The sequence below is a fragment of the Epargyreus clarus genome, unplaced genomic scaffold (genome assembly GCF_041222505.1).
Source record: "Epargyreus clarus isolate Ecla_fem2 unplaced genomic scaffold, WU_Ecla_fem_2.2 ptg000016l, whole genome shotgun sequence".
Lineage (NCBI taxonomy): Eukaryota > Metazoa > Arthropoda > Insecta > Lepidoptera > Hesperiidae > Epargyreus > Epargyreus clarus.
Window position 1 is genome coordinate 2415550 of NW_027332224.1, and position 19531 is coordinate 2435080.

Here is a 19531-nt window from a genome sequence, read left to right on the forward strand (position 1 = left end):
AACTAATTATACCCGCTGTTATATGTGGGTTTCACTTTATGAATGACGGCGGTGTATGTAATATGTATGTATATAACATTTCTTTGTAAAACACATAACTTTGCTTTTTCGAGTTTGAAGGTGGTAGAACCCTTGTGGTTCGACTCCGGCGGCACCACCACTACATATTTCTGCCTATTAACAGTAGTGTTAAGCGCTTGTGTTTGGTTTGAAGGGTGTGGTAAGGGAGACATACTTTTCCGAGGCGTTCCAGCTTCGTCAGGGGTAGCGGCGCATCTGTGGCCGGCCCCAGGTCCTATCTATCTATATACATATAGTATCCTATCTGACATATATTACAGTTGTCCATGGGCGGCAGTAGCCACTTACCACCAGGTGGACTGCATGCTCATCTGCTGCGTTTATTCTTATATACAAACAAAATATTCCATCACCGTTAGTGGAGACAGGGCGCACATACGGTTGCACAACGCCATTCAAACATTACGAACGTCAGTCTGCCGACGAAGGCCGCACGAGACATTACCAGACGAGTGCGTAGACGACAACGTTGTTATTTATTATGAACATCGACCAAGTAGTTTCATAGACTTCTAATATTTCCAATAAGTAGATTTAAAGCACAGACAATTAAGTAGTTCGAAAATAAAAAAAATAATGTGAGCCGTCACGGGACGCCTGGCAGATGTGAAACATCGACATTATTATGTAAAAGTAATATGCAGAAAAGAACATATTGTGATAGGAACTAAATATGTCATAATGATAAAATAAAATATTACGATTTTTTTCCAGATAACGATGACTATTTATTGAATAAACATTTATTTTCATTAAATACAAAAATTTACGAATTTATTTCAAAAGACTGTATATATATACCATCGTATAGCGTGCCTACGCGTCGCCACGGCATGCGTCGCCACGACAGAAATCGGTTTTACGTGCGGCTATAGATGTTTCACATCAAAAAGCATCTAACAAAAAAAATCTGCAAAGATAAATCCGAAGAATGGAACAAAATATAACACAATATATAATACAATTCATTGACAAATTAATTCCACTCATAATAGGTAAACTCTCAGTTATATGTCTTAGAAACAAGACACCGCATTACACTCAGTATTTCAAATGTAATTTATTTCTAAAAAAAAACATTGAAACAGAATTTGATCTCATTTTAAATCTCAATACTTTAGGCGGTCGAGTGTCCCTTATTTATTTATTTTATTTTTTTATTTATTGCACCTCTATAAAAATAACAGATGCAATAGGGCAAACTTAATGCCTGATGGCATTCTCTGCCAGTCAACCCTTGGTGAATGAAGAAAATGGAGGCAGGTGTTAATTATATATATACATGAAATTAATCACATATTCGCATAGGTAAGTATATTTTGAGGAATCATAGTGTAGTAGGTACGGATTCTAAAATATAAAATTATTCCCCGAACAGTGATAAGCTCACATTAGAACCACGCTAACAATATCATCTGTTGTAACGTTATAAAATAATTTCCTGAACTACCGAAAGATGGCGTTAGTTTACGCAACAGAACTTCAATTATTTGTATGAAAACAATTTGACAGCCGCAACTTTTAAGGGGCTCTTGTTGAGAAAATTATGAGGATGATCATTTATTTAAACCTTTTTGATAATAAAGAAGGAGCTTACGAGCATGCAGTCCACCTGATGTCGTGTTTTAGTTTGAAGGGTATGGGAGTCATACTTATCCGTAGCATTCTAACTTAGTCATCAGTGGTAAAAAACTAGCAACATAGTGGTGATCTCAGCTAGGATCCCAATCGTATCTGACGTTGATTACAGATATCCATGGACAACAGTCGCCACTAACCATCAGGCGAATTGTATGCGCGTCTGCTACTCTTATCTATATATAATTTTATAGAATCGTTAACATATTTCATCATGTAGTGATCTTTAGCAAAGTTGTTGTGCATGAGCCACGAAGGTTTCTGAGTTGGTACGACCAATTTTCGACAGATAGCGCCACTGTCACTGCAATGAAGGTACAAATTTTCAGTTATATGTACGTCTTGTATTTTTTTTACGCCGGCGAATATATAAGAGTGATCACTCCCACCGAAGAATAGTTTCAACATAATTTGAGCAAATACATTTTAAAAGCGGAACAAACATCCAACTCCGCTAGCAGTTGAGTGTGTTCAGATAAAACTTCCACTCTGTTAGGGGAGGCGGGTTGATTAAATTCCACCTTTAATCCATTTTAGCCGACGTTCGCTTTACCTATAGTAACTATTTTTAAAGTAATAAAAGTACAATTATCTGCGAGACTATTGAAGACTTTCGGACGATTCAATTGTAGTTTAATTAGTAGTTTTTAAAGGTTAAACCCATCGTGGTTAACTTTCCAAGGCACCACATCTATTTCTGCCTAAAACATTAGAGATGGGCTGCTGTGTTCTGATTTGAAAGTCAAAGTTAATCCTGTTCAGAAGTAGCAACGCACCAGTCCGATCGCAGGTAGATCTCTAATCTTCATTGAGGTAAAAAATGTTATTTAAGATCACTGTTTAAGCAAGAAATAAGTAATTTTTATACACACATAAGCAGCAATAGTTTAGTGATTGAAGCCTCTCGATCGAGGTCCGAGGTTCAAATCCCAGGCACACTGATGTTTCGCAGTTATGTGTGTATTACAAATTAATTATCACTTTAACGGCGAGGGAGAACATCGTGAAGAAACCTGCATACCTGAAAGATCTCTAAAAAAGGTTCTCAAAGGTATGTGAAGACTGTCAAATCGCACTTGGCCAGCGCGGTGAACTACGGCCTAATCCTACGTGCCCAGCAGTGGTACGGTGGGATGACGACGACAACATACATAAGGCAGGTAACATACAAGCGACATTGAGCTAACACACAAGCACGACCCGCACCGATGACATAGAGCACAAACTTAAAAACAAATCAGAGGTGAGTGTCTCAAAATCGGACCTCGGACCCCAGATTAAGAGGCTATTACTGCTTTTAAGTATTTGATATAAAATACACACACATACAAAGATAAACAATGAAGACTTACGCTAAAATAACCGTGAACACAGATAAGGCATTTTTGCTAAGTGAATACTTAGTTAATGACTCACATGTTATTTTGTTCACCGTTCGAACTAATGACTAATCTGACGTTATTATCATGAATGAGCGAATAAGGACAGGTTAACAATATGGTGTTTTTATGTAACGGTGCTTTTAAAGGTGGTAGAACCTTCTGGAGTTAGTCTCCAGCGGCACCACTGCCACATCTATTCCTGCCTAATAACAGCAGTGTTAAGCGCTGTTGTGTTCTGGTTTGAAGGGTGTGGTAAGGGAGACATAATTTTTCCGAGGCATTCCAGCTTAGTCCTCACTCTCTCTGTTCTTGTCTGGGGTTGATTGTAGATGTCCATGGGTGGCAGTAAACACTCAACATCACAAACGAGCATGCAGTCTACCTGATGGTAATACATAGCTAGTGCTGCCCGAGGACATCTGTAATCAGCTCCAGACAAGTTTATATTTCTACCCGAGGTACGTTGCCACACATTCTTTGCTACCCAAATCTACACATCGATAGCAGCTGTGGAGACCCTAGCAGCACGGACCCTTAGGAAATGAAGCACATATTTCACGGGCCCCCCTTAATAAAATGAAGAGCAAAAAAAAAGACCGATTTATGTATTTTGTTTTTGTTCTTTTTTATATAGATTAATAATAGGATAGAATACATCATTGGATGCATCTTTTTTTTAATTTTTTAAAATACCTTGTGCTGCGATCACGTTTTTCTAATAAACCTGGTTAGGTGATTTTTCGTTTTGCGGCCCTTTTGCATTTAATGAGCAATTTATGTATGGTCCGGAGATGACACCGCGGACACCCAGGGGTCCGCGGACCACAGGTTGGGAAACGCGGGTCTATACCATTCTCGTTCTGAGAGGAGAATCATGCCCAACATTGGGACAGAAATGGATACATAACCATGACGCAGCTAATAAGCTGTTTATTAATATACCCTTAAAAGATTAACATGGAATTTTTTCCTCAACAACACTCGGGTACAAATTTAATAAATTTTCATAATAAAGGCGCGGTTTTCCTCAAGCTGCCGACAATTGGGAAATATTTATGGCTCGTGACTCCTCCTTCCTTCCTTATTGCGGTTTCGTACTTGTTATTAAAATATAATTAATATTTACATTTATATTTATATTTCGATATTTGCAGTTTTACTTTATTCGAGGCGTTTGGGAAAAATAATGATCTCTCTCATTGTTTTTCTAAACGACGACATGAAGCTGGGCTGTACCTAAATATTGCCTAATGTGCAATATTAGTATGATTACAATTCATGTTCTTCGGTACAATTATTTCCGACTTCAAAAAAGGGGTCCATTATGTATTTTTACATGTCCACGATTTTCTCAAAATTACTAATTTTATTTGTATTTCGTCGAAAAGTAAAAACAAGTGTACTAAAGAAGGTTTCGAAGCTTTAATAATAATATATTTACCCGACTGCCAAGGAAGGGTTATGTTTTTCGCGCGTATCTTGTATGTTTGTCTTTCTTTATTTGATCCGATCTAACAAACGGCTGGATGAATTTCAACAGTTAAAGTGTCATTATATTTGTCTCAACGACCCGAGTGTCCTTAGATAGGTGTTAGTAAAAAAAAATCAAAATGGCGGATTTTTGGCGCGAAATAGTAAGACATTTAAAAAAAAAAGTTAACCGAACCTATCGAGTAGGGTATCAAATGAAAGGAAATTAAACGGAGATTATAAAAACATATTTGTATATATATAAAACAGTAAGGTGACTGACTGACTGACTAACTAAATGACTTTTTCATTTTTCAGAAATCAACGTACAGCCTAAACCAAGGACCTTACAGTTCTGAAATTTTGCACACAGGTTCTCTATATAGCTTGAATGAGTACTAAGAAAGGTCTTTTGGAAATTCTACCCTTAAGAGGGTAAAATAGGGGAAAACAGTTTTTTTGAAATCCTTTAATTTTGAAGCAAGTACTATAAAAAATTGTATTTGGCTTTCTGGATAGGAACAAGGACGCACTTATTTATCCCCCTCCGAAAATCAACCCCGTAGAGGGTAAAATAAGGGTTAAAAGTTCATTTGAACAATCGTCAATTTTGAAGCAAACACTTTGACATGTTGTATCAGGCTTTTTGGATAAAAATAAAGAAATGCTACCTCTAACGAGGTAAAATAATGATCGAAACTTTGATTTACTGAAGTTATATATTTTATAGACCGTAAATGGTGATTTTTTTCGCAAAATAGTAACACGTTTTAAAAAAGTTAACCAAACCTATATTGAGTAGGGTGTCAAAATAAAGGAAATGAAGAGGAGATTACATATACATTATATTATTAGCTATCAGAAGCGGTTTTTATTAAAAAAAAATACACGTGGTAAATAACCTAAACGATATTTAATATGAATTATGTAATTAAAACAATAACAATCAAAGATTTAACACATAAATAGATTTCTAATGAAAATTGACAAGAGGTCCGCTCCGCACAAAGTCTTGAATAATAATGGCCGACCGACGTGCTCGCACCGCCTTTTATACCCATTCTTGATTTTTATATGTCAACCCTCTAACACGGCCTCTCCTGACACCCTGGCGTCACGACAGGCTTATTCTTCGTCGTCTGAAGATGTAGGAATCAACCGAGGCAGCGAGTGTAGTAATGAGGCCGCTGTTTCAACGGAGACTTCTTCTTCCAAGGATGTTGGAAGTGGCCGCGACACAGGCCCGGCTGTCCCGTCAGGTGCTGAAGATGGCCCCGCCTTATCGGAGTCAATCACTTCTGGGTTTGGATTCAAGTTTTCATCATCAATGTTATCATCAAATGCTGAAATCAAAGATTAAGTTATTCTAGCGTCCAATGTCACTGATATACAAAATTAGTTTGTTAGTGATTGTTACAAATAAACAATAAAAGAAAGAAATAGTGACCAGATCGTTTAACTTAAGGTTTTTGTAACAAACCCAAGCTAAACATCTAGAAACATGCATAATTCTTATGTGACATAGGCATGATTATCAAAATCCTGCCTAGCCATTCATAGGTTCCTCGGTATGGGCCCTACCGAGGAAATAACTTTACACCAGAGGGCAAGGCGCATGAAACCCTCTAGCGACTCTCCGTAACACGGAAAGCTTTCACGTTGGGGGAAAAGGAGTATGTACTCCCCCAACGACTCTTCGCCACGCGAAAAGCTTTCACACCAGGGGGCAAGGCGCATGAAACCCCCTAGCGACTCTCCGTAACACGGAAAGCTTTCACGTTGGGGGAAAAGGAGTATGTACTCCCCCAACGACTCTTCGCCACGCGAAAAGCTTTCACATCGGGGGAAAAGGAGTTTGTACTCCCCCGATGACTCTTCGCAACGCGAAAAGCTTTCACGTTGGGGGAAAAGGAGTATGTACTCCCCCAACGACTCTTCGCAACGCGAAAAGCTTTCTAAGGAACAAATCAAGGTACCAACATAGGTAATAAGGGTGAGCACGCACCTTCAAAAAACATTTCACATGTCTCAGGGGTCCATTCACCTTTCCATGGAACCATATACTGGGCAGCTGCGTAAGTGGACTTTCCATAAGAACCAGCAAGTAATTTTAACTCATATCGGTGGTTAGGGAGGGCCTGTACCACCCTATAAGGTCCACGCATGCCAGGATCCAGTTTACCCTGAGATTGAGCAAACTTGACAACAAACACCATGTCACCATACTGGAAAACACGAGGAGGCTTTCGGTGCTCATTGACCACAGTGTCTTGACGAACCTGGTTCTTTTTCAACCGTTCGGCCGTCCTTTGTCTAAGCATTTCCCGCCTCGCTTCTCGGTTGCTTGTTTTTGAATTCAACGCGACATCTCGCACCAACATGCGGATTGTAGGAGTTGCGCTTTCGTGGCCAATTAAGAGGTTCAAAGCAGAAGTCTGCGTAGTTTTCTGCTTCGTCAGGTTTAGTATAAGTTGTAATTGCCACAATTCTTCGGTCCACTCAGCCTTTCGATGGTTTACAGCGATGCGAAGCATGTTCAAGACTGTACGAATGTAGCGTTCTGCCTGCCCGTTTGCATGATGCATCTCAGGAGTAATGTAGTGAAGCTGTACACCAAGGATCTTCATCCAAGAAGTGAAGCCGATCGATTCGAACATGCGTCCTCTATCTGACACAACTAACTTAGGTGTACCGAACAATGACATTACATGTTTAAATACACGCTTCAGTTCATCAAAATCTTGGCGACATAAAGGTGTCAACAAACAATATTTTGTAAATGCATCCACCACAAGCATGACAAACCTGTAACCCTTAGACACAGGAAGAGGCCCTAGGACATCTACATGTAAGGTTTCAAAGGGGACTTCAGATTTGTCCCAGGATATAATAGGCTGTAAGGGTGCTCGAGGTACACGCTTGTGGGCGATACACGTTAAACAATGAGAAGTGTACTTAGAAACAAACTTCCTAAGACCAGGAAACCAAAAATGCCTTAAAATTAGGTCCACTACCTTATCTGCACCTATATGGCTGTGCTCATCATGAAAGATACGGAGGAGGCTCAAGCGATGACCCTTCGGTATGTAGCAAAGAAGCCTCGGCTCTTCACCAATCGGCGTATACCGGTAATACAATATGTCGTTATGTTTTTCATACCTTGACGCGTCCAATTCACCTTGTTCGAGCGATCGAATCATAGTTTGAGTCTCCTCATCACCTGCTTGAGCAATATGAGCCCAATTACGCGGGCGTTCTATATTGTTAACATTACATGGGTTTCTACTTAAGTAGTCCGCGTGTGGCATCATGGTACCCTTTCGGTAAAGAATGGTGAAATTAAAATCCTGTAGGTAAATCCACCATCTTGCCACACGCGGTAACAAGTCTTTTTTATTTTGGGTGGATTTTAAGGCATTACAATCAGTCACCACCTGGAACTGTATACCAATCAAGTAGTGTCGGTAATGTTTCAATGCTTTCACTACCGCAAGAGTCTCGAGTTCATAAGAATGGTATTTTGGTTCGGCACCTTTTGTGACCTGACTATAATAGGCCACCACACGCCGATTACCATCCTTATGAACCTGTTGTAAAATCGCGCCAAACCCAAGGCTGCTTGCATCGGTGTGCACCTCCGTAGGTAAACTCGGATCAAATATCGCAAGTACCGGTGCACTAATTAAAATCTTTATAATTTCCTGACGTACAGTTTCATGTTCCGTGGTCCAGTGAAACTGCACGTCCTTACAAATCAGGCGCGCAATGCAAGCAGTCCTGGTAGAATACCGTGGAATGTATTTTCGAAAATACCCCGCCAATCCAAGAAACTGTCTAACTTGTTTTACATTCTGGGGAGCTGCGGAATCTACAAGAGCCTGAACTTTACCAGTAGCAGGTCGTACCTCCCCATTAGATATTACGCGCCCCAAGTACTCTACTTCCGTGCATAAAAACGAACACTTGTTTAAATTTAATGAGAACCCCGCTTTAGTTAGTGTCTGAAGCACTTCCCGCAGGGTTTGCAATCCCTCTTTAACCGAAGAAGATAAAATCAAACAATCATCTATGTATACTAAGACCTTCCCTTCAGTAATAAATTTTTGCAAAGTTTTACTAATTATACGTTGATAGACAATCGGCGCGTTTGCTAGGCCATATGGCATCTTTACATACTCATAGTGGGCCTCAGGGGTCACGAAACCTGTAAGGGGTATGGATTCTTCGTCAAGCTTTATTTGGTGGAATCCAGTCGCCATATCTAGAGTCGTAAAGTAGGTGCTCTTACCCAAACGGTCAATGTGGTCATCGATGAGAGGTAGTGGGAATCGATCTTTCACTGTTCGTGCATTTAATGCACGGAAATCCACACACATCCGGTCAGAGCCATCCTTTTTCTTAACAAGTAACACTGGGCTTGCATAAGGTGACTCTGACTCACGAATGATACCCTTCGAAAGTAAATCTTGTGTGATTCTACGTACCTTCAGTTTTTCATCGTGCGACATCTTGTATGGCCTGTAATGAACTGGTGTATCATCCCTCAGGCGAATACGCATACTACCTGTTGTGACAGTGGAAGTAGCCGTACCTGAAATCATGTGTTCAGAAAACTCGTCCAAGATCTTATTGAGATCGGCCAAGAGAGAACCACTTAAGGAAGTGTTACAAGTGCGTAGTTGGTTACTACCTTCCACAGAGAAAACAGCGCGTTCGGGGGCTCGTATGATTCGCTGAGAGTCCTTTGTTCGTACGTAAGTCACACCCTCTCGATTCAGTACATCGGTGCCAATAATGACAGGAGTATTCATGCACTCGCTAGGAACAACCAGAAAGTCCACATCTAGTGAAATATCTTCCAGTTGTACAACGAGAGAGACATAAAACTTGACATGCGTAATTGACTTACCTACACCTTTTATTTGTTGACTGGTGGGTTTCTTGGTACACGAAAGGTGATTTACTACTGCTGAGGAGATAAGTGACACCTCTATGGCACCACTATCTATAAGTATGTCAACCGGAATCCCATTGATAACACCAACAATCACGTTGTTTTGTTTTTGAATTGAGCCACCCGAGCAGAAGTTGACTTTACCTGAACCTGAACGGTGCTTTGCAAAACAATCGCGTATGTGATGGCCTAGTTTTTTACAATAGGCACACGGAATAGAGTGATCAACCTTTGCAGCGGTCGGTTTCGGAGCTGGTTCAATTGCGGACCCGGTGGTGGCAGGTTTCGGCTTTTTAGGACATTGCAACTGCTTGTGTCCTGACTCACCACATAAATAACACTTTGCACTGATCCCAGAGGCCTGAGTCCATCGCTTGGTAACTGACATTTTATTGTTGCTATGTTGCACAACCGGACGGCGCATTACACGTGCGTCTACATTTACTGGTTTCGAAAAAGTAGCCAAATAACCTACCAGATCTTGCGGGGCTAAATTCGCGTTTATAGCCGCTGCTTTAACCTGAGGGTCCATAACACCTCGCAACAAAATATCAGTAACCAAGTCATCACTAAGACCCTTAACAATCCGTAACCGAAGTAATGATCTGCGCGCATATTCAGCGTAGGTGCGAAAACTATTAGAATTTGTAGACATTACCTCATATAAAATGTTTGCACGATCCACCTTCCTAGCGCACAAACATTTAAAGTCCCTTTTAAAGTTTGACCACGAACGGTCATTGGTAACCCACTCGTCCAACCACGACCTTGCGTCACCTTTCAAGCACTTACCGACGCGAGCAAGACACTCGCGTTCATCCCACCGATTTGCAACCTTGGCCCTATCAACTTCTTCAAACCACGAATCCACGTCGTGTATGTTAGGGTCAAAATTTGACACATAGTAGCTATGCGTACTTACCGATTTCAAGGATTGAATCGCTTCGACAATCTGTTCAGTTCCGTTCGCGTAGGAAGGCTCAGCAGAGGCTAATTGGTCTGGTAAATGTTGAGCAAGCGCCTGTGACTCCAAAGCCTGAAGACGAGACATAATAGTGTGCCACGATTCGCGACCACTAAACTCACGATTGTCGTTCCGCCGGCTGCGATCACGGCAATAATGGTCGCGGCTACGACTCCGACTGTAGTCACGACTCCAGCTACGATCGCGGCTGCTGCGACTGTGATAACGGCGATCACGGCGCACGTGACGTCTACCATGACGTTCACGACTTCGGCTACGGCTAGGACTACGAGTAAGATGTCGTCCTGTTACCGGAGGGGTGTACCCCCTGTTGGAACTGCTTGAACGACAGGTCGCAGAACGCTTGCTGCGTGAGCGGCGGGTGCCGGAGGTATGACGTCGTTCGCGAGATCGAGATCGACCCATTTTCTACCTGCTTCGAAACACCTTGACACAAAGAAGCACAACAACACAAAAAGATCTTACCAATGATAATTAATTGCAACTTTGTGCTTTACGGACACTCATACAAGAATAAACAATCGTTTAAAGTGAGCAGTGTTCTATCCCGCTTCTGATAGGTGTTTGAGATTATCCCACTTCTGATATTAGCTATCAGAAGCGGTTTTTATTAAAAAAAAATACACGTGGTAAATAACCTAAACGATATTTAATATGAATTATGTAATTAAAACAATAACAATCAAAGATTTAACACATAAATAGATTTCTAATGAAAATTGACAAGAGGTCCGCTCCGCACAAAGTCTTGAATAATAATGGCCGACCGACGTGCTCGCACCGCCTTTTATACCCATTCTTGATTTTTATATGTCAACCCTCTAACAATATAATATATCTTATATAATGCTTATATATAAAATTCTCGTGTTAGTTACCATACTCCTCCGAAACGGCTTCACCGATTTTCACCAAATTTTATATACATATTCAGTAGGTCTGAGAATCGGCCACTATCTTTTTTTTTTACACCTAAGTGATAAGGGTTGTTCATCCTTAACATTTTTTTTATTTATATGGCAACACAACGTTTGCCGGGTCAGCTAGTACATATATACTCGCATATACACATCGAGATGACTGTCTGACTAAATGAGAGAGTTGCTGTGCCAGAGATCAACGCAAAGGGAAACCGCTGAACTTAAGCGTGCTGGAATTTTACACATAGGTTCTTTATATAGCGTAAATGAACACTACGAGGATAAAATGGGATAATATTGTTTGAACATCTTTTGTTTTTGAAGCAGACACCTACTATGAAACTTTGTATTTGGCTTTCTGGATAAAAATAATGAAATGCCTATTTCACTGCTTTTGGAAATTCTACTTCAGCCTTTTTGGTGCAGTCGGGTTTTTGATTTTTTAAATTAATTACTTGTTTTACGAATAAGTTACGATAGACAGTAAGAATTATTTCATCCCTACAATAAAATCTCTACGGCTCAATATTAAATCGTTATAAAGGGACCCGGGTTGATTTGTCCCCAATAAAAGTTAAGTATAAAAGGTCCAATAAAAACATACCGGCTCCCAAGATTTTATAGGGCCTGAAACGAATTTAATGCCACTCATTTTGCGACAATGGTATAAACCTTACTCGTCTAATATGGTGATCTATTTCAAGGGGCACTTATATTTTATGATTACCTAAATTATTAACATTTTTAGAGTTCCGTACTCAAAAGGTAAAAACGGAATCTTATTACTTAGACTTCGCTGTCTGTACGTCTGTTACAGAGCTCTATATCTGGAACCGTAATAGATAGACATGTACTTGATTTTTTTACAAAGGATGCATAACGGTGGCCGCTATAACAACAAATACTAAAAAAATAAAGTTGAATATTAAGAGGGATTCTTCATACAACAAACCGGTATATTTCGACATTTTTCGATCTAACTGTTAAATCGTACTAGGAAGACAGTTGAAATTTTTACAATCCATTTGCTACTATAACTGCTATTATAATAAAGACAAATAAGAACAATAAAGCATATTATTATGGTTATTTTATACAAATAAGTAAAATATAATGAACATTTGATGTTACGGAAGCCTAGATGCGCGAGTTCGAGTCGTACTTGGCGATTTATTTTCATTTTTACTCGATTGCAGAGGGTAATGTTTTTCGAGCGTATATACCTATGTATGTTTATCTCATTCTTTGGCATGTTCTGTCCAAACGGCTTAATGAATTTGACCATATGAGGTGTCATTAGATTTGTCTATATAGTGGGAGTATCACAGGGCTATGTTTTTAAGGAATCGTAATTATTGTTTTGTAATATTTCTGTAGTAAATTTATCCTTTACCGCTTTACCGTTTACATTTTACAAATTACTGTACGAGGTCGTTGATATTACACATCGTATGTGTCCTAAAGGTAATATATAAGGTATTTTAAATATAATGTTCTCAAAAGTTCTCCAAACGTGCGGGTAATGCCGCCCTGTTTGAGTGATCGGAGCCCAGCAGTGAGACTTTAGCTGACTGATATAATATTATATCGATGCGCCCGCCAAATACCATATGTGCAATGATTTTAAGGTTACTAAACCCAAAAAATCACAAATAGAACGACAAACCACCCAGGGACAATTATAAAAAAAAAACCTAGAACTATAGTCAGAATACCAACCATATACAATGTACGTATTTATGTACACAAACATCAATAACGTTACCATCGTACCTTTTAACAAAACATCAAACGAATTGAAAGCTAACAAAAAATAATTAATTTTTCATTTTGTAAAACATCAAAACTTCAAAAACAGAGCCACCTGAGGGGTGGCCGGCGTAAAATTACAACCCTCGACCGTAGCGCGAGGGCCGCGTACACACCGAGCGTAAAATAAAGTTTTACAAAGGGCTTAAACCTAAAACCTGTTCAGTTTACGTACCTAATAGGCTCCGAGAGTAACAACTACGTATTAAAAGGTCTCTATTTAAAGGTGGTAGAACCCTTTGCGGTTCGACTCCGGCGGCACCACCGCCACTCCTATTTCTATCTAATAACAGCAGTGTTAGGCGCTGCTGTGTTCCGGGTAGCGGCCCATCTGGGGCCGACCTCAGGTAGGAATATCTAATCCTATCTGGGGTTGATTACAAATGTCCAAGGGCGGCAGTAGCCACTTACCATCAGGTGGACTGCATGCTCGTCTGGTACTCCTATATTATAAAAAAAAATAAAAATCTGTATGACATTTATTCTAGACTAAACAGTACATTAGCGTAAAGTAAGGTCAATTTTGAATTGTGCGCCGCTTGCTAGAGATATTTTGTGGATAGGTCAACAATTTATTGTGATAAATCAAAAATACTATTACGATCCTGGAACTGTTTGTGGCTCGACTCCAGAGGCAACATCGATACACCTATTTTTGCCTATTAAAATCAGTGTTATACGATGCTGTGTTTCGCTTTAAAGGGATTTTTTCAATAATATAGGAGTAGCAGACTAGCATGCAGTCCACCTGATGTTAAGTGGCCACTGCCGCCCATGGACATCTGTAATCAACCCCAGATAGGATTAGATATTCCTACCTGAGGTCGGCCACAGATGCGCGGTTACCCCTGAGAACTAAGCTGGAAGGAACGCCTCGGAAACGTCTATCTCCCTTACCACACCCTTCAAACCGGAACACAGCAGCGCCTAACACTGCTGTTATTAGGTAGAAATAGGTGTGGCGGTGGTGCCGCCGGAGTCGAACCACAAAGGGTTCTACCACCTTCAAATAAATATGTATAAAATAATATGAAATATGATAAGTACATATATCAGATATCAGAGGCGATTCAACTTAATCCTCCTCTGAGGACTGAGAAGGCATTGCTACCCATATAACAACGCATCTGTGGCCAACTTCAGATGGAACTCTAATCCCCTCTTGGGCTAATTACACATATCGATGAGCCGCAAGGGCTACTTACCGTCAATTGGACTGCATACCTCGTTTGCAACTTCAACATTATAAAAAAAAACAGACTGCATGCTTATTTCTTACTCAAATTTCAACAAGTCTGCACACGGCCTAACGAGGGTAATATTTTACTTTAAACTGTAGAGGGGGTTGCAACCTAGCAACCCCTCCCGAACGTAACGTATGCACACACACACACACAAACATACACGTGTACTCGTATCGCACAATGCAATTATCTCCCTTTTAATAACGTTTTATAAGGGGGTGCAATGAAATCTGCAAATTAATACGCTCTCATCGATGATATAAAAGCGAACGTTTCATTAAATTAAGGGTTGTTGGACTCAGATCAAAAAAGAAACGCAGACAACGCCTCTCAATGAAGCAGAGTTGATGAATAACTTGCACTGTGTAAATGAATGGAAAAGGTATGGTATGGAGTTTCTTATGACGCTTTTATTCATGAAAATATTTATTTTATAAAAAAAGTGTTATTTGATTTAAATATTTAGTGAATCTGAGGATTATTTTGTGAGTTTATACTACTAAAAATGATCAAGATCCTAATCAGATGCTAATTCGAGTATACGACGCAAATCGGTATGTCTTTTTTATTTTCTTCGATAGGGTAGGTCTGCCATTTTTTGTCTGAGATTGTAGGTAGGTTGTAATAATTGACGAGGGTCCGATGGATTACTTTCACATTTTCCGTTTTACTGCGATACAGTAACAAATAAAATTTAATACTGTGTTTATTGAATATTGGCTTATTTGTATTTCTGGCTCTGGCTTATATTTCTGGCTCTGGTAGGGATTCCAGTTTAATTCATAAGTTTTAAACAGCAAATGTTTCATCAAAATTAAGGCAGTAGTAATTGTTTATAACTAAGGAGCATGCAATCCGCCAGATGGTAGGTGCCTACTGCTGCTCATGGATATCTGTAATCAACCCCAGATATGATTAAGACGCACATCCGAGGTCGGCCACAGATGCATTGTTACTTGCTAACCATATCTGCTGTTATTAGACCCAAATAAGTTTAGCGGAAGTGCCACAGAGTCAAACCAAAATGGGTTTCACCTTCCCAAATTCTAAAGGTATATTTATACCATTTTTTTGATTTATACGCTAACAAGTATACAGAGAATATCTTAGTAACAGTTTAGATTTAGCATTTAAACAACTCCCGTACTCGAAATGCAAATAGAAAAGCCATCGCCGACCCTATTTCCCGAACATCATTTCCCGACGGATCCGGCCGTCCTAGTTTCGAGGATGTTCGGGGAGCGAGAGCGAGGTTACACATGATATCTGAATCTTACAAATAATCCGCGCGGAGCCGAGCGGAGCTTAACGGCGAGATTATTAAACTTTGTACCTAACTCTATCTATACAAATACCGGTGATAGCCTTACAGTTTCAAGTTTTGCTCCTCAGGTGGTATCCGACGTTCGAATCCTTGTGATTCATCAAAATTATGTACATATTAGAAATTAATGATTACTCAGCTATTAGCTTAAAGATAAAAAAAAAGTAATGTAAGGAAACCTACAAGGCTGTGAAAACATGTCCTAGTATGTGAGGTCTGATTTTATCTTTACTTAGCCAGCGCGGTGGACTATGGTCTAAACTCCTTTTGAGAACATTTTTCACGGAATCCCTATATGTGTAGGTTTTCTCGAGGATAGTTTTATACTAAAAATTTAGCATTTAAACTTTTCCCGTACTCGAAATGCAAATAGAAAAGCCATCGCCGACCCTATTTCCCCGGATCCGTCCTAGTTTCGAGGATGTTCGGGGAGTGAGCGGGGTTACACATGATATCCGAATCTTACAAATAATCCACGCGGAGCCGAGCGGAGCTTAACAGCGAGATTAGTAAATGTTGTACCTTCCTATATCTATACAAAAATGTAGTAAGAGCCTAGTAGTTGGAAATATGTCGCGGATACCAAATTCGAATCCCGCCTAAGTTATGTGCGTATTAGAGATTAATTTATCTCTTGCTTACATGACAAAGGAACCCATAGTGAAGAAACCAAAACGCCTGTGACAAATAGGTCCTAAGGGTGTATAAAGTCTATCAATCTGCACTTGGCCAGCTCGTTATAGCCTTAACCTCGTTGTAGAATATTTTTATGGAATCCTTAATTGTATAGGTTTTCTCTTAATGTCTCTCTTTACCTTACGAAAGTCATAATTAAAATGTTTTTCTATTAGCGTAGCTACGATTCGAATGTCAGACTCTTCGATTGAGACGCAAAGTTTCAAACCAAGTCTACTCTAAAGAGTGATATACGAATACTAAAATTACTAATAAGAATACCAAAATCACCTCCCAAATTCTAAAGTACATAGCAAATATACACAAACATCTATGTCGTATACCAGCTAATATGACGCACCAACGTCTGCAGCACATTACTTGACTGACACAAATATGTAACACACAACCAGACCAAAGTCTATTTCATAAACAGATCAATCTGCGCCCGAAATACATTCGGGGGAATTATCATACGATTCGATTGAAGGAATCCCTTCGCACCGAGATATATTGTGACACTATATATAGGGGGATGGGGAAGGACGATTCAGCTTTGCAGAGTAGGATTCAGCTTTGTAGGGTAGTATCAATTTGTATTAGGCCAGCTTAGAATATGGCTTAAACCAACCGTCCGCATAACCTTTTGTCTCGTATTCCACTAGCTATATATTGCGGTTATGGATAATCATCATAGTAGCCACATCATAGTAGAACCATTCACACATTCTGTAAAAAATTCAAGCACCTATTTTTGAAGGTGGTAGAACCCTTTGTGGTTCGACTCCGGCGGCACCACCGCCACACCTATTTCTGCCTAATGACAACAGTGGTAATATATTATAAAAAAAATATATTATGATTCTAGACGAAGAAGACAAGACGGATAGGCAGAGATGACTTAGTTACAGGATTTCGTTTTGCCCTTTTGGGTACAGACCCCTAAAAAGTACCCATAAAATCATGCTACGAATGTGTTTTATGTAAAATGTATGTTACGCCATACATACATACATAATACATATATGCATGGAAATGCCAATAGCGAACGCCCACACTTTGAATTCCAACATTCAAAATTACGCAAACTAAATATCGCAGCTGAAGCCTGAAACCACATCGCGGAATAATTTCAAATATTGCGAAACTATTTACTATTAAGGTACACTAGGCATGTTGCGCGGTTTCGTTCATATTGGAATACTCTATAGTCTATCCTAATCCTAACTATATTATGAATGCGAATGTGACTCTGTTTGTTTGCTATGTACCTACATATTTTGTACACGAGTTGTAAAGGATTCAAAAAAGAACATAAGGTAACATTTATCGAGAAAAAATATACCGGTCCAGAGGGATAGATAATAAATTACTTCTGCCCGCGAGCGAAGCCGTGGGTAAAAGTCAGTTAATAATATATATCCCGTTCGTTACTAATAAATCAATCTATTATCTTTTTCCTAACGAAGATCGTATTTTAAAATTTTTGCCTACTAAAATTGTCAGATTTCGATCTTTGGCAAGCAAAACATCGGATGGATTGGTTATTAATAACGGGCTACACTGACTATTTACCATCAGGTGGAGCAAGCTCAGGTTTAATATTCCAATCTTATATGAAAAAAACTACGTCAAAATACTACAACTTTAAACATAGCTAATAAAGGCAGAGGGAACTTTTCCCATATAAACTGTATCGTTACGATTAATTCGAACGTTGTAACGTGCATATGCAAACAACATCTCATCGACCGGCCAATTTACATGTATATTAGCTTCGCACACATTATGTAACACCAATATGTTATGTATTTATAAATATGTAATTCCGGTTTGCTTATGTACGTTATTCTTCTCGTTTTAAGCAGTTTATCAAAAATTTTATAAAGCTTTTTATCATACGTACGAGCTCTCCTGCAACTTTTAAGCAATTGAAAGCGCGCTTGTTAAGAATCTGACATTTCCTTTTGATATTCCCACTTTTTTATTTCTTAGATAAACAGTCAGGTACAGGTAAACCCAAATTTTCACTTTCCCAGCAAATATCAATATTTTTCAACAATATGCTTTGACAAATTTTAAATCAACAAAAATCAACAGTTCAACTGCTTTTCAGAAGCTTCTTACATTAATCTAACGCTTGACATAAAAATGCCTGTAGCATCCGTAGCTTCAACCCTTAGCTTACATCCCTCCGTAATAAAGAATATAACTTAACTACCTAAGAAAAACCAAGCTACACAAATGAAAATGAAGCAATCTTGTAAAGGCAATTTAAAGGCACTCTAAAAGTATCTCCGTTAGAGTTGTTAAAACCACCCCCTTTTCCTTAGTAATAATTAAATGTACCTTTTTGTCGTTTTTTTTTTTGATTTGTTTTATGTTATTTTTATTTTTTTACAATATTTCATTTGTGTTGCAATTATCCGAATAAATGTTTCTTTCTTTCTTTCTCTTATTCTACAGAGTTGAAATGTTACACATTCATTTACATCCGACGACAATATATGTTAATTACATTCACGAATTAGTACCCAGGCCGGCCACCATATATCTATATACATATATATAGTATATTAGATCTGTCCGTCCGTCCGTGCATCGATTCGCTGCCATCAAAATTCATGACGCATTCAGGCACGGCCGGCGTTCATTACTTGTGAATAGGTCTGCTAGGATCATCAGGGCTGTGTTGTATGATAGACAAATTATATTACGTGAGGCCGCGCGGCTTCGCCTGTATTTCTTAATCATTATTATCATTAATCCAAATTTTATTAATTTGGATAATTAAAAGACACTCGTTGTGACGGAGGACGTAGTCGTCATCGTCCTCCCTTTACTGTCCCACTGCTGGTCACGGATCTCCTTTCAGAGTGAGAAGGATTAGGCCATAGTCCTCCGCGCTCAAGTGCGTATTGGTAGACTTCACATAGCTTTAAGATTTTTATTATTATGTATATAAATCTCTTAGGTAGGTATGCACGTTTCCTCATGATGTTTTCCTCCACCGTTGAAGCTAGTGATAATTAATTTCTAATACGCACAT

At 39.2% G+C, this 19531-nt stretch overlaps 1 protein-coding gene across 1 annotated transcript in view; it reads right to left on the reverse strand.

Moving 5' to 3' along the window:
* The window catches only part of E(Pc) (Enhancer of Polycomb), a 112564-nt gene that overhangs the window by 17628 nt on the left and 75405 nt on the right, over positions 1-19531 (reverse strand). The window lies entirely within an intron of this gene.